The 9275-nt window shown below is 48.4% G+C and overlaps 1 long non-coding RNA gene across 1 annotated transcript; it reads right to left on the reverse strand.

Annotated features, from left to right (window-relative positions):
• Nucleotides 1-5387: 5387 nt before the first annotated feature.
• Nucleotides 5388-8311, reverse strand: LOC115650747. Its single transcript, XR_004000208.1, has 3 exons — nucleotides 8299-8311; nucleotides 7384-7385; nucleotides 5388-5484 (listed from the first exon to the last, which is right to left on the reverse strand). It is a non-coding gene; the product is annotated as an uncharacterized LOC115650747 (long non-coding RNA).
• Nucleotides 8312-9275: the final 964 nt, after the last annotated feature.

The following is a 9275-nucleotide window of genomic DNA, read 5'->3' on the forward strand; positions in this document are numbered from 1 at the left end:
AAGGGGTTGGCACTGTGGCCTCTGGCTGTCTGGGGATTGTTGTCAGTGTTGTTGTCTTTACTTGTATGACTAAAATGAAGCAGAACAGTGCTTAACTCATCCCAAATGAGGGGGTGTCATAAACAGATAGCTAAGGGTTAATGTCCCTTTCACCCATGAAGGGTTAACAAACAGTGACCTGCAACACCTGACCAGAGGACCAATCAGGAGACAAAATACTTTCAAATCTGGGTGGAGGGAAGTTTTTGTGTGAGTTCTTTGTTCTTGTGTTCTTCTCTCAGACCCTCTGAGAGAGACCAGACATTACTACAGGCTCTCTAAGTTTCTTTTCATATAGTAAGTAAAACAGGTGGTTTAGGCTTTAATTGTTTTACTCCTATTTGCATTTGTGGATCTGGCTGGTTAGCTTTTATGTGTAGTTGCTGGGAATATTCTGATTTGTATTGGTACTGGGAGAGAGTCTCTTTCTGGTGTCTGTAAGCTATAGGACCCTGTAATATTTACATCTTGATGTTACAGAGATAATGCTTTACTTTTTCCTTCCTTTTATTAAAATATATATATATATATATATATATATATATATATATATATATATATATATATATATATATATATATATATATATATATATAATTTTTTTTAGAGAACCTGATTGATTTTTCTTCCTTGTTTCCCTTGTGTTATTCCAGGGGATTGGGATAACTCACCAGGATGGGTGGGGGGGAGACAGGAGGAGGAGAGAGAGAATCTCTTTGTTTTCCTTGAATCTGTTTGCCTCTTTGTGGAAGGGAAGGGAGATGCTTCTCTGTATGGTGATTTAGAGGTTAGGTCAGTATCTCTCAGGATAGCCCAGGGAGGGAAATTCTGAGAGGGGGAAAGGTGGGGGGGAATGGTTTATTTCTTCTTAAGAACCCAAGGGATCTGGGTTCTTGGGGTCCCCAGGGAAGGTTGGGGAGGTCAGAGTGCCCCAAGACACTATATTTTTGGGTGGTGGCAGTGCTGTCAGATCTAAGCTGGTAATTAAGCTTAGAGGATTCAGGTGCTAGTATCTCATTTTCTGAACTCTAAGGTTCAGATCTGAGAAGGAATGCTATGATAGGGGGTCACCCCCAGCTGAAAGAACCTCATTAAGCAAGGGGCTCGAATGCCAGAGCCATGTTAAAGTAAGATGGGTAAGGGACAGGTGTCCCAGCTAGGAGGTGTGGTCCCTCCCTAAGGATCCCTAGTCTGGTTTAACCTGTTTCTCCTAGTGTTCAGATAAAACAAAATAGGCTTCATTAGGAGCCTTTTGTTGTTTTAAGTGCTGTAATGAGAGTTGAAATCACTTGTGGTAGGACAGTGTTTCTGCAGAGCCTGCTAAAAGCTGACAAGCACTAAGGGTATGTCTACATCTACAATTTTGCAGCGCTGGTTGTTACAGCTGTATTAGTACAGCTGTATAGGGCCAGTGCTGCAGAGTGGCCACACTTACAGCAACCAGCGCTGCAAGTGGTGTTAGATGTGGCCACACTGCAGCGCTGTTGGGTGGCTTCAAAGGGGGTTCGGGGAACGCGAGATCAAACTGGGGAAGGAGACCAGCTTCGCCGTGGTTTGCTCTCGCGTTCCCCGAACCCCCCTGCAAACCGCAGGGAAGGAGACCTGCTTGCTCAGGGATTCGGGGAACGCGAGAGCAAACCGGGGAAGAAGACCAGCTTCGCCGTGGTTTGCTCTTGCGTTCCCCGAACCCCCGAGCAAGCAGGGAAGGAGACCTGCTTGATTACCAGAGGCTTCCTCAGGTATGCTGGGATACCTGCTTATTCCACGGAGGTCAAGAAAAGCGCTGGTAAGTGTCTACACTTGATTACCAGCGCTGGATCACCAGCGCTGGATCCTCTACACCCGAGACAAAACGGGAGTACGGCCAGCGCTGCAAACAGGGAGTTGCAGCGCTGGTGATGCCCTGCAGATGTGTACACCTCCTAAGTTGCAGCGCTGTAACCCCCTCACCAGCGCTGCAACTTTGTGATGTAGACAAGCCCTAAGAGACTGGCCTGTAGAGAGGCAGGTGACAGCTAAGGTAAGTGACAGTTGACCTGCAGGAGCAGCGATCAGTCAACTGGCAGAAGGTGGTGAGCGGGCAGCCAGCGGAGAGGAACTGTGGCTGGCGGGGTAACCAGCCAGAACAAGTGCTCAGATGGTGGAGAAGCCAGGTGCCTTCTTCCCAGGGAGGGAGGTGAACTCACACAGCTGCACCTCTGAGGCCTGGGTCATCACTGACCAAGGGCAGCCACTGTGAGTGGGGTGTGGTGAGGGAGCCGAGAGGGGCACAGAAAAGTAACTGTTGGATGTAGAACTCAAGAACATGAGGCAGAAGCTCTGCCCCACACAGCCTGGGGTGGCCATCCTGCTCAGTTTTATAATTTAGTTGGGGATTGGTCCTGGTTTGAGCAGGGGGTGGGACTAGATGACCTCTTGAGGTCCCTTCCAACCCTGATATTCTATGATTATGAATCCTGCTTGTGGTATTTTCCCTAATTAATGTTGGGTGACTTCCCTCTTTTCACTGCAAGTTTTTTTTTTTCTACACTTAGACTCTGTGCTTGCAAGTGGGGAAGTATTGCCTCTCAAAGGCACCTGTCGGTGGGGTGTAATTTTCTGAGGTTACTGGGTGAGGCTAGAGCCAGTTCTGTGTTTTCTTTTGTTGAAAAAGAACCCCTAGATATTGAATCTGGCCCTGGTTGCTGCCGGCTACCCCGGCAGAAGGGTTACACTTGGTGATGAGCTGCCAAAATGTTAACAACCGGTTCCCTATAAAAAGTTCTGATTTAAGTGATGTGCCACAACATGTATTTTTTTTTTTGTACCAATAGGGTTACCATACATCTTTTCCCGGATGGCGATTTAAGAACCAAAAAGCCTGACATGTCTGGGAAAATACAGATGTATGTTAACCCTACCTAAAGTGTGGTGTGTGTGTGTGTTTTTCTTTTTTAAATGGGCCTGAACTAGAAATGAGCTCTGTTTCACATGTATGGATCCCTGCCACCCCATGGGGGTGTGGTGTGCACATGTGAGTCCCAGCTGCTCCCCTGCCCCCTCACTGAAGCAGCTGTGCAGGGTTACTGGTCTGGGAACTGCAGGGCACCAGTGTATGTGGGGTGGGCTGCAGACAGGGGCAGGGGGTGCAGAGCTGGCTGCAGGCAGGGGGTGTGGCAAGGTCTGGCTGTGGGCAGGGTGGTGGGTACTCATGGGGAGAGCGGCTTGGAGCAGCCTGAGCAGCAGGATGTAGCCCAGGCCCAGCAGAGCAGCCGGGGACCCACTAGGCAGTAGTGGGAGACCCAGGGCCAGGGGTAGGGGGAGCAGCAGCAACAGCCTGTGCCCAGGGCCAGGCGGTGGCCCATATGGCTCCCGCAACACAGTGCCCCTGGCGGTTGGAGGATGAATTACATCACTTCCTTGCCAGAGCCCATCATAGCCGCAGGGCCCCCTCACAGGGAGGCGGGTTAACAACCAGTTCTAAAACTGCTTCAAAATTTAACAACTGGTTTGCGCAAACTGGTGCAAACCAGCTCCAGCTCAGCACTGTTTACCCTTCCACACTGGTGGATGTCAGTGATTTCTTCCCTGAGGATACCTGTGTAGATAACCTGGCTCTTAGCTCTTTAGCATGAAACTGGCAGAAATTCTCTTCTGACCCTGGAGGGTAGGGGGAAGCAGGTGTAGCTCCACTCAAGTCCCTGCCTGCTCAGTATCAATCTGATTTTCAGTTGCAGTTGATCCAGGTTCCCTTGTAGATTCCTCAGCCAGGATGAACTCCTCCACTCCAAGACTGCTGTGCTGTCATAACCTACTGTGGCCCAGCTGTTGGCAAAGGCATGGGAGACTCTCATGCACCTGACCCAGTCTGAAAGGTCCTTGAAAGAAAGTACATTTCCCCCCCCCCCGTTACAGTGTTTGGTGGCACTTAAGCTTTCCGGGAAGGAGGGGGGACACGGTGTGCTCAAGGGAAGAGGTGGGGCAGGAGCAGGGACTTGGGGGAAGGGGGGTAGAATTGGGGTGGGTCAAGAGTGGTGCAGGGGCAGTGCTGGGGGTCAAGCACTCATGGAGCAGAGAGGAAGTCAGCGCCTATGGCGGTATGCACACCCCGTCACAAAGGCCAAAAAAGTTTGAAGAACAGCTAGCCAAAGGCTCAAAGTAACAGCAACATTTTTTTTAAGTACACCAAAGCAGGAAGCCTGCTAAACATCCAGTGCGGCCACTGGATGATGGAGATGCTAAAGGAGCACTCAAGGATGATAAGGTCATTACGGAGAAACTAAATGAATTCTTTGCCCCAGTCTCCACAGCTGAGGATGTGAGGGAGGTTCCCAAACCTGAGCCATTCTTTTTAGGTGACAAATCTGAGGAACTGTCCCAGATTGAGATGTCAGAAGAGGTTTTGGAACAAACTAATTGTGATGTTGCACTCTGTATGGTTTTATGAAAGTATGCTGATGAGTATGAATATAATGTAACTGGAATATGCTTCATACAAAAGGTCTCTTATAAGATTTGTAATGATACTTTACAATCTGAGTGTGGTCATCCTATTTGTATAAATGTGTCACTCTTGTATCTGAAACTAGAAATATAAAATGTAACTCTGAGGGTCTATTGTAATTATGCAAAATGTGCACCATTAATCATGGTTTGGAATCTTGATGGCTCCCATCAACCAGGACAATTGACTGCAGATGGCTCTGTTTTATTTGTAAGTTTTCCTGTGTAGGTGTGCTGGCAAGTGGGTAATCAAGTGTTACAATGACATGTTGTGGCGAACTGGGAATGTTCTTAATGTTTTCTCTGAATACAGTGTTGGTGCCTCAGTGTCCCCTGTGCAGTTCTTAAGTATCTAGGTGGTGGAATAAGGGTGTGTGATCTCTACAGAGCAAAGGGCCAGTGCACCTAAATGCCTGGCACTCTCTCCTAGCAACTGATGGCCTGGCCCCCTCCTCTGCAAAAGTGCCAGCTGAAGGTGTTGGAGACAGAGATCAGGTGACCTCCTGGCCTGGGAAAGGAGCTGAGCAGCAAGGAGGGGCTGGAGGGGGTGGTTAGTCTGGAGCTGGCTGGGGACAAGGAGGGAGGGCAGACACGGGGGTCTGGCTCACTGATCCCCAGAATGGACCCAGCCGAGGGGTCCAGTTCACTGTACCTACAAGCTCTGTTAGACCCTGTTCCTGTCATCGAATAAACCTCTGTTTTACTGGCTGGCTGAGAGTCACGTCTGACTACGAAGTGGGGGTGCAAGACCCTGTGGCTTCCCCAGGACCCTGCCTGGGCGCACTCACTGTGGGAAGTGCACAGAGGGCAGAGGATGCAGAATGTTCCAAGGAGAGACCCAGGAGGTGAAGACATACGAGCTTCTTGCCCTGAACAAGTCTGCTCCAAGGGAGAGGAGGCTCCCCAAAGTCCTGCCTAGCTTGGTGGGGAGCAGTTCCACAGCATCACCCAGGGACTTCATGACTCATGTGATCATGTCACTTGAGCTGGAATCCATCTTTAACCTGATGCTTTTCCATTGAGAAGAAGGGGTGGGAACCCACAGAGGGACAAAGGATTCCCATATTGTTTACACAAAGTATGTGGGTGGAACAGAACAAAGGAAAGCACCCATCATGAGAAATCCCCTAGCTACCACCTGAGCTGGAACAAGGACTGTACCAGGGGAAAGGATTGTGCCCAGACTAGGAAGGTGTCTAGTCTATGAAAAAAACTTATTGAAACATCTCCAAGGGTGAAATTTTTATCTATATTCAGTTTTTTATTACTGTATTAGGCATAGATTTATGTTTTGTTTTATTTTATTTTACTTGGTAATTTGCTTTGTTCTGTCTTTTACTACTTGGAACCACTTAAATCCTACTTTCTGTATTTAATAAAATCACCCTTTACTTATTAATTAACCCAGCGTATGTATTAATACCTGGGGGAGGCAAACAGGTGTGCATACCTCTATCAGTGTTAGAGCAAACAATTCATGAGTTTACCCTGTATAAGCTTTATACAGGGTAGAATGGATTTATTTGGGTTTAGACCCCATTGGGAGTTGGGCATCTGAGTGTTAAAGACAGGAACATTCTGTAAGCTGCTTTCAGTTAAGTCTGCAGCTTCGGGGCAAGTAATTGAGACTCTGGGTCTTTGTTGGAGCAGACAGGGGTGTCTGACTCAACAAGAGAGTGCTGGATTCCCAGGCTGGCAGGGAAAGCAGGGGCAGTAATATCTTGGCACATCAGTTGACAGATCCCAGTGGCATAGCCAGGTGGAGGGAACAGGTGGAGCAGTAATAAAATAAAAAAAAAAAAAAAAAAGTGGCACCCGCTGCAGCACTTTTACTCACCCAGCAGCACTCCAGGTCTTCAGGGGCGGGCCCTTCACTTGCTCCAGGTTTCTTCGGTGGTGCTGAAGGTACCGCCGCTGAAGATCTGCAAGGTCTGGGAGGCAGGAGCTGTGAGGGGCACTTTTTAGGGGCCCACAGCCCCAGAGTGGCACAGGGGATTAGTGGGAGACAGGGAGCAGCCTGCGCTGCTTCCAGAGCCGGCTCCAGGCACCAGCCAAGAAAGCTCATGCTTGGGGTGGCAGATTCTAAGGGGCGGCATTCCATCCAATCCTAGGGTGCTGCCCTAGCATGTGGTGTGTGTTTTGCTTTGCCTCCAGGTCCAGCTGCCCTGCAGGGTTTATTTATTTTTATTTTTTGGTTTGCCTCGGGGGGTCTGGCCGCCCTGTGCCCTGGGTGCTTTATTTTTTTTTGGCTTGGGGCAGCAAAAAAGTCAGAGCCGTCCTTGACCACTTCCCTCGCCCCAGCCTTGTCACTCAGGGGTGGGGTTTGGGGGAAGGGATCCCCCCTGCACTCACCAGCAGTGGCAGAAGCGGAGCAGCCTGGCCCCAGCCACAGCACTCTGCTTCCACCCTACCAGTGAGTGAAGGAGGGGGGACCTTTCCCCAGCTCCCCCCCCAACCAAGCAACAGGGCTTGGGTAGGGGCAGGAGCAAGGGAAGCAGAACAGGCTGGGGCCGCTTCACTCCACTTCCCACTGCCGGTGAGTGCAGGGGGGCCTCCTTTCCCCAGCCTCCCCACACACCACACTCACTGATGGCGGGGAAGTGATGCACCTCTGGTGGAGTGGAGTGGGCTGGGGCCACGTTGCTCCACTTCCCATGCTGCTGCCATTGAGTGCCCGTGCCCCAGCCCCAGCTGCCTTCCCGGGCTCCACCGTGCCCAGCGGCTTCACCTATTTCTTGGCCACCACACTGGTGATCCTGTCACTGCCTGCAGCTCCCAAATCCTGCGCGGCTCCAGCCCTGTGGTGACCTCACCCTGCTCTCTCACAGCCAGCTGCTGAGATTTAAAATCCAAGCTGCCTACCACTAGGCAGCATAGGAATGCCCCCTTCTGCCCAGTTTAAAGAGACAGGCACGCGCACTGCACTGCGAGCTGACAGCTGCGAGCAAAAAGGCGCTTCCAAGGTCTCACCCTGCAATGTCATCCCTGCATGAGTGTAAAAATTAAAAAAAAGTGCTACTTATGGGGGAGCAGCTGCTTCCCCCCCCCCCGCCAGCTACACTACTGACAGTTCCCAAGAGGGGATTCTGTGATCCAATGGGTCACAGTAATAAATTCCCAGGACCAGATGGTATTAATCCAAGAGTTCTGAAGGAACTCAAATGTGATACTGCAGAACTACTAACTGTGGTATATAACCTATCATTTAAATCAGGTTTTATACCAAATGACTGGAGGATAGCTAATGTGATGCCAATTTTTAAAAAAGGCTGCAGAGGTGATCCTGGCAATTACAGGCCAGTATGCCTGACTTCTGTACCAGGCAAATTGGTTGAAACTCTAGTAAAGAACAAATGTATCAGACACATAGATGAACATGATTTGTTGGGAAAGAGTCAACATGGCTTTTGTAAAGGGAAATCACGCCTCACTAATTTAGTAGAATTCTTTGAGGGAGTCAAGAAGCATGTGGACAAAGGGGTGTAACCGTGCCTTAGTGGGTCACAACAGAGGATACCAATGTGATGGGTTGGATCACAGAACCACCCCCTGTGAGCTGACAACTGATGTGCTAGGACTACCTTTGCTCTTGTTTTTCTTGCCCCAAAGCTGCAGGTTTACCTGAAAACAGCTCACAGAAGTGTGCTTGTCTTTAGCACTCAGATGCCCAACTTCCAATGGGGTCTAAACCCAAATAAATCCATTTTACCCTGTATAAAGCTTATAGGGTAAACTCATAAATTGTTTGCCCTCTATAACACTGATAGAGATATGCACAGCTGTTTGCCCACACAGGTATTAACACATACTGAGGTAATTAATAAGTAAAAAATGATTTTATTATCCACAAAATAGGATTTAAGTGGTTCCAAGTAGCAATGGACAGAACAAAGTAAGTCACCAAGCAAAATAAAACATGTAAATCTATGTCTAATCAAACTAAATACAGATAATTTCACCCTGAGAGATATTTAGAGATGCTTCAGTAAGTTTTTTTCCTCAGACTAGACACCTTCCCGGCCTGGGCACAATTCTTTCCTCTGATACAGCTCTTGTTCCAGCTCAGGTTGTAGCTAGCAGATTCTTCATGATGGCTCACTCTTTGTTCTGTTTCACCCCTTTATATATATATATATATATTGCATAAGGCAGGAATCCTTTCTTTCTCTGGGTCCACCCCAGGAAAAGCACCAGGTTAAAGATGGGGTCTTACAGTGACATGTGATCATGTCACACGAACTGGAATTCAAGCCTTCATTCCTCCCAGCCTGACTCACAGGAAGGCTTGCTTGCAAACAGAGCCCCAGTTAATTATCCTGGTTGATGGGAGCCATTAAGATTCCAAACTACCATTAATGGTCCACACTTTGCATAATTACCACAGGACCTCACAATGCCATAGCCAAATTCAGGACGAACTGCTGAGAAATAGGGCAAACACAACACCAAACTGGTGGTTATTCTTTTATCAGATATACCAAACCAGCCACAGAAGTAAACTCCTGTTTCACCACACTGGCTAACAAGAAAACATAAAGGCAGTTTGCTCAGGTATTCCAGTTCTTATATCACCACCAAAAACACTGGATTCAGAGAGAAATGGTTCTTTACAACCAGGCTCATCAAATAATAGGTTCTTCTGATCCCAAAGGACCAGCCCCACACTCAGGTCAATATATAACTTAGATTTTAGCCAAAAATCCCGCTAATGCCAATCCTTTAGTATCTAAAATCTAAAGGTTTATCTATAAAAA

This window comes from Gopherus evgoodei, chromosome 4 (genome assembly GCF_007399415.2).
Source record: "Gopherus evgoodei ecotype Sinaloan lineage chromosome 4, rGopEvg1_v1.p, whole genome shotgun sequence".
In the NCBI taxonomy this organism is placed as follows: domain Eukaryota; kingdom Metazoa; phylum Chordata; order Testudines; family Testudinidae; genus Gopherus; species Gopherus evgoodei.